Here is a 7456-nt window from a genome sequence, read left to right as displayed (position 1 = left end):
TTTCTAGATCAATTTTTAATTATTCTACAAAAATCATTTTTTTAATCCGATTTGCCGTCTAGACAGGCATCTAGTTTCCGGCATCAATGTGTTGTCCACTATTCACTAGAACTTCAATCTCACCTGCAATTAACGAAGTGGTGCACATGACAACAAGGGTTAAGACCAATGGTAAAGGCACACAATGTCATATGACATGCAATAGAATCAGCCATATCTTTTAAATTAGAGAACAAACCAGGCATTTTTTTCTGACAATCCAAGAGAATGGCAAAGCTCAGCTGCCTGACGACAACGTGAGACGGGGGATCAGCTCCAAGAGTTCATCTTCTTTTAAAGTCCGAAACAATACCAAAAGTAGCCAGTAGTTGCAAGAAAGCATGAGCCTCCAAAGAGTTACCATTGCCAGCATCCATGTCAAGAGTTGCCAGCAGTGGATTCCATTCTTCTGCAACACCTTTTGCTCTATCCTTAACATTTTGTGAGAGGACAGCAGCAAGGGAGTTGCTGTCTAGACTAGATAACAGAATGCTAAGGCACTCCATCAACATCTACACACACTGTTTGGAGGCATTTTCACTGCCATTGTTGTCAGTGGCGGACCCAAAAAAGTTTCAAGGTGTCAGCGAAGGTATTCGAACCCGCTATTTGTGGGTTCAATCGTGAATTATCTAACCAACTGCACCACAAATGATTAATGAACATTGCCAACAAATTAAATATTTGTTATTTTTGTGGTCTCAACTGACCCCATAACTCACCAAATGGGTCCGCCACTGATTGTTTTATGGATATTTTGTCCTTTTAACGGAAATGCCCGCTTCAAGTTTCTATTCATGAAGACAGTCGTCAGGTTTTTTGTCGGTCAGATTTGTGATCGTGTCCGATGAATTTCCAATAGAAAAAGTTAGTCCCAAAACGACCACGTTTTGTTGGGAAGTCGTCGGCTATAGTTATTTTCCTAACGAACTTTCGAGGAAAATGTTTGTCTTGAATGAATTGTTTTCTTATCGTGTAAGATAACATATTGGTGACTGGAAACACGTTACTTTGCGCATCAGAAATTTCAACACCAAGTTATGGAGCATCTACTTTTCTCAGCACAATGGAAGATTGTTAATGCTGTTGGAATTCAAACCGGTTTATAATTATTTATAAATCAAACTATGAATTTATATGTCTTGAATCTCATGTCAATACTGAAATAAACTTAGATCTTAGAGTTTCGAATATACATGGTTATTATGCAGCAGAAGGATCAATGAACCAAGTCGAGATTTCTAGCACTCCAAACGTCGTGCCTCTACCGGTATCCACACGCACACAAATTGGATCGATACGAGATGCTAATGCCGTCAAGATCAGATCTTAAACCTTGACAAACGTTTTGTCACTCTTATATATCTTTTAGGGTTTTCCGCCGTAAGTGGATGATCATATCATCAAAGTATCATTGTCCTATATAGACAATCTTTTGACCTAATACACGTGACTAATCTTTATGTAATTAGTCCATTAGGCAAAAGCCCACTTAGAAACATTAGTAGTTTATTTATCTTACGTGCTTAACATATAATTATATATAATGTATATATATCATATATAACACACATATATATTTATGTTACTTATAAAACCCAAGATATCATTGATCCAATTTGCTTAGGTGTGTGACCATGTAGGATCATATAAAATTAGTAATGGATTCTCAATCCATAGATTATAAGCGGTTTCTAGCAAAACATTATAACCACCTAAATTTACACGATTGTCGAACCTCGATGTTACGACTTTAACCAGAGCAAGTACAAATGATTTTAGGACATTCCCAACAATCTCCCACTTGTACTAGAATCATCTATTCTCATAATCTCTTTGTCTCTATATCTCGATCTCAGCATAAGGCAAGAACTTGTAGCTAGATCATGTTTATCGAAATCTGATTTATACTGATCAAACAAACGACTGACATTCACCTCGTTTGAGCATGGCCATGCATTTCTCAGTATCAAATCTTTGATAGGCCCAGAGATATTTATCTTCCGTTATATGGGAGGGACAAATCTCATCTTGTTCCATCCCTGCTCTTTACAAACTTCATAGAACACCTAATCAATGCCTTTATAATCACCAGTTACGGCTGATGTTTGACAAGATCAAAGTGAACTAATCCATAAATAAAGAATCATGACGAACTCAGGTCTAAGGACTATACTCTATAGTCGTACTGAGAAACTCTTATGACACTCATAAAACAATCTTGTAGAGTTCTCATAGCGGGTCAGTCCGATCATGTGTTCTCTAACACATATCCATGTGATTGACTTCAATACCACATATTGAATGACTCCATAAAACTTAGTCATCAATCACCTCACATACTAGCCATTCATGGTCATTAATGTCCCACGTTAACAACCTTGACTAGGGACCTCAATAATTTATAGCATCTTTCACTTATAGAGTTTCATGATCAAGTCACATACTTGATGACCTATAAGAATGATATAAATTATTTTGGAACATTTATTTAATTATCCAATAATCAAATAAATCTGAAACAATTTCATTTGTTTGAATACATAATCAAATGTATGTCAGTATGAACATCATATCATAAACATAAAGTCTCCCACTAAAATCAAGATCACATCTTAAGATACTTAATACCCATGGCTGCAGCATGACTCTCATACTTAGGCCATGGAAGAGGCTTGGTCAATGGATCAGCAACATTTTCATCCATTGAGACTATGCTATGGTGCTTTGCTTGGAACTCTTCCAACTCACTGCTCCTCCATTAAGACAAAAAATGAAACAAGATTGTGATCGGAAATCATCTTTGTCCGTCTGAAAGCTGGCATCAGTGTAACCACTCACAACAAGTTCATCACTTCCTCCATAGACCAAGAACTTATCCTTAGTATTTCTCAAATACTTGAGGATAGTCTTGACTGCTGTTCAGTGACTTTCACCTAGACTAGATTGGTATCGACTCGTCATGCTCAAAGCACATGCAACATCTGGACGAGTACAGAACATGGCATACATGATAGATCCTAGACCAGAAGCATATGGGATTCTACTCATGCACTCTCGCTCATCATGTGTCGACGGACACTGAGTCTTGCTGAGAGTTATGCCATGGGACATCGACAAGAAGCCTTTCTTGGAATCATGCATCTTGAATCTATGCAAAACCTTATCGATATAAGTATCTTGACATAATCCAATAGTCTTATTTAATCTATCTCTATAGATTCTTATTCCAAGAATATATGCAGCTTCACCCATGTCTTTCATTGAGAAACAACCTCCAAGCCAAGTCTTTACAGAATTAAGCATAGAAACGTCATTTCCAATGAGAAGTATGTCATCTACATACAACACTAAGAAAACAACTGCGCTCCCACTAGTCTTCTTGTAAACGAAAGGTTCTTCTTCATTTCTAATGAAATCAAACTCTTTGATAACCTCATTAAAACGAAGATTCCAGCTCCGAGATGATTGCTTCAAACCATAAATGGAACGTTGAAGCTTGCATACTTTCCCAGCACTTCCAGGGACTGTGAAACCTTCAGTTTGTGTCATGTACACATCCTCTTCGAGATTTCCATTAAGGAAAGCTGTTTTCACATCCATTTGCCAAATCTCATAGTCATAATGAGCGGCAATTGCTAGGAGAATCCGAATAGACTTAAGCATTGCAACTGGTGAATAGGTTTCATCATAGTCAATACCATGAATTTGTTTGTAACCTTTAGCCACCAATCTAGCTTTGTATATCCGTATATTACCATCCATGTCAGTTTTCTTCTTGAAAATCCATTTACACTCAATGGTTTTAACACCATCAGGTAAATCAACCAAAGTCCACACTTTGTTTACTGACATGGAGTCCATTTTGGATTCTGCGGCTTCTCGCCATTTATCAGAGTCTGGGCCTATCATAGCTTCCTCAAAGGACATAGGTTCATCATTCTCTATTATCAATAAATCATGATGATTTGTCACCCAAACCCCATATCTAACAGGTTCGTGACGTGTCTTTCGGACCTACGTAACTCAGGTTCCACAGGTGTAGATTCTACGACTCTCGTAAATCTAATTGATCATCTTCCTGAGAGGATGAAACATTTTCCTGTGTTTCTCGAACTTCTTCGAGTTGTACTTTACTCCCACTGTTCTTCTTAGAAAGAAACTCTCTCTCAAGAAAAATGCCACTACGAGCAACAAACACTTTGTTCTCAGTGGAGTTGTAAAAGTAATAACCTTTGGTTTCTTTGGGATAACCAACGAAGAAGCATTTATCAGATTTTGGTCAAAGCTTATCTGTAAACATATGTTTGACATAAGCATCAAAACCCCAAATTTTCAGAAAAGACAAATTTGGAACCTTTCCAGTCCATATCTCATATGGAGACTTTTCAACTGATTTTGATGGACATCTATTCAGCGTAAATACAGACGTTTCTAGAGCGTATCCCCAAAAGGATGGTGGAAGATCTGCATGACTCATCATAGACCGAACCATATTTAATAAAGTTCGATTTCTCCTTTGGGACACACCATTCCATTGTGATGTTCCTGGAGGAGTGAGTTGTGAAACAATTCCACATTCTCTTAGATGATCATTAAACGCTTGACTCAAATATTCTCCACCTCGATCAGATCGAAGAGCTTTTATTTTCTTGTCAAGCTGATTTTGTACTTCATTATGAAATTCTTTGAACTTTTCAAAAGATTCAGACTTATGTTTCATTAGATAAACATAACCATATCTACTGAAGTCCTCAGTAAATGTAATGAAGTACTGATAGTTTTCTTTAGCATTTATACTCATTGGTCTGCATACATCGGTATGTATAAGTTCCAACAAGTCTTTGGCTCATTCACCGTGTCCAGTAAAATGAGCCTTAGCCATTTTACTCAATAAATAAGATTCACATATTTCATATGATTCATAATCAAATGAGCTCAAAAGTCCATCACTATGAAGTTTTTGAATGCGTTTCTTATTTATGTGGCCCAAACAACAATGCCAAAGAAAATTCTGATTCGTGTCGTTAGACTTGAATCTTTTGGTACTGATATTATAGACAGGCACGCTTTGGTTTAGAATATAAAGTCCATTCTCTAATGGACCGCTACCATAAAAGATATCATTACGATCAAAAGAACAACACTTGTTTTTTTTGATCGAAAACTGAAATCCTTCCAAATCCAAACAAGGAATGAAAATAATATTCCTACTTATAGCTGGTACATAGTAGCAATTCTTAAGTTTTAAAACCAAGCCTGAAGGTAAAGACAAGTGAAATGTTCTCACAGCTAATGCAGCAACACTTGCTCCATTTCCCAAGCGTAGGTCGACTTGTCTTTTCTCCAATATTCTACTGTTGCTTAGGCCATTCATATTCGTACAAATATGAGTACCACAGCCGGTATCCCATACCCAAGAAGTAGAGCCAAAAGTAGTAACATTTACTTCTATAACATAAATACCCCTAGACGATGTTTCAAAAGTCTTTTTCTTTTTTCAGATCTTCCAAGTAGGGTTTAAACTTAGGAGAAGGATCAAGCTGGCTAGGATTCACAATCCAGCTTGGCTTATCCTTTCCTTTAAAGTTTTACACTCTTGTTTGAGAATAATTCTCGGGTTTCGATACCATTGGAGGAAATTTTATCCATTCAATATGTCCTTCTCAAGGGCATATCGCAATGAAAGTAGGTTGTGAGGAGTTAACTTTTCAGGAATAGAAGAATAGCAAATATTAATATGATGTATAGGAATTAGTGAAATCTCAACAATTAAGAAAACTCATATTATATTCAAAACGTTTTCCTCAAATGAATATAATAATCCAAGATCCATATTTCACTAGAACCCGAGTGAGCTTTGGCTCATCGCCCGAATGTTTAGCTATTTAGGTAAGCAACACTTTGCTAATTATATCCAATATAATTCTTGCTTGTCAGACGACATCTTATGTCTTATCCAACCTATATCTCTAAGTCCAAAACCGTTTTGATAGCTTAGTCAAGTGAACCAATCTTATATTCATATGGTAACCGTTACCATCTACCTCACTCATGTAATTGCAGACACCTTGCTTTGGCAAGCCCATCTTACAACGAAAGAAGCCTTGATAGTTGATAAGATTGGGTAGACATCAAAAGTACTTGAAATTAATTGAGGAACGATTTTTAATTCAATTTTAATTTATATTTAAAATTTATATCTAATATAAAATATAAATATAACTAATACATATCTAATATGTATTTTAATTGAATTATAAATAATTTATTTATTTTAATCTAATTAAAATAATATATTATTTATTGAATAATATTAGTTCTAATCCAATTAGAACGATAATAAGTTGATTTAACCAAATCAATATATATATATACATGTATATAAATATCTAAATCCATATCAACACTTTGATATGATCGAGACAATCTAAATATATTTATTTACGTAAACAATTGAGACATTACTATAATGCATATGTTAAAATGTAAATAATATATTTATACAAACTACGAGACATGCAAGTTCAATTCAAGACAATACAACATGTGAAAACTAATCGATTACAATAATCATAATGTTCATGTTAAATAATATTATTCTGAACATAAACGTATTAGTTTTCAAGAACACCACAACCAAAAACATATATCTCCATATACGGGTTTGGATGTTCTTAATGTTGTAACTTACCATGCCGTATATCTACCTTAATCAAATTAGTTTTTTTTTTTTTTTTAACATACGAGCATATCAATTTATTATCTATACCAAATTATAGATTTAACAAGATCTAATTTCAGTATTGAACAAGTAGGCTCTGATACCACTGTTGGAATTCAAACCGGTTTATAACTATTTATAAATCAACCTAGGAATTTATATGTCTAGAATCTCATGTCAATACTGAAATAAACTTAGATCTTAGAGTTTCGAATATACCTGGTTATTATGCAGCAGAAAGATGAATAAACCAAGTCGAGATTTCTAACACTCCAAATGTCGTGCCTCTACCGGTATCCACACGAACACAAATTGGATCGATACGGGATGCTAGTGCCGTCAAGATCAGATCTTAAACCTTGACAAACGTTTTGTCACTCTTATATATCTTTTAGGGTTTTCCGCCGTAAGTGGATGATCATATCATCAAAGTATCATTATCCTATATAGACAACTAGGGTCGGCCCGCCCTGCGGGCGGGATATTAGTTAATTTGATATTCACTAAATGCTCGAGTTGAAATTTGTTTTAAGATTCAAGAATTTGGTTATCTGTTATGTCTTACTTATTAGTATACGGTGGTATAGTTGTTTTTCGATTATTCTTGCTTTGGTATTGTATCAAATTAACTAATTGTCCAACTCATAATTATAGATATACAAATGTGGATTTGTGATAAAGTTTGATAACAAT

Source organism: Brassica napus, chromosome C2 (genome assembly GCF_020379485.1).
Source record: "Brassica napus cultivar Da-Ae chromosome C2, Da-Ae, whole genome shotgun sequence".
Lineage (NCBI taxonomy): Eukaryota > Viridiplantae > Streptophyta > Magnoliopsida > Brassicales > Brassicaceae > Brassica > Brassica napus.
The sequence above is the reverse complement of the archived record's forward strand: the minus strand, read 5'-3'. Positions refer to the sequence as shown.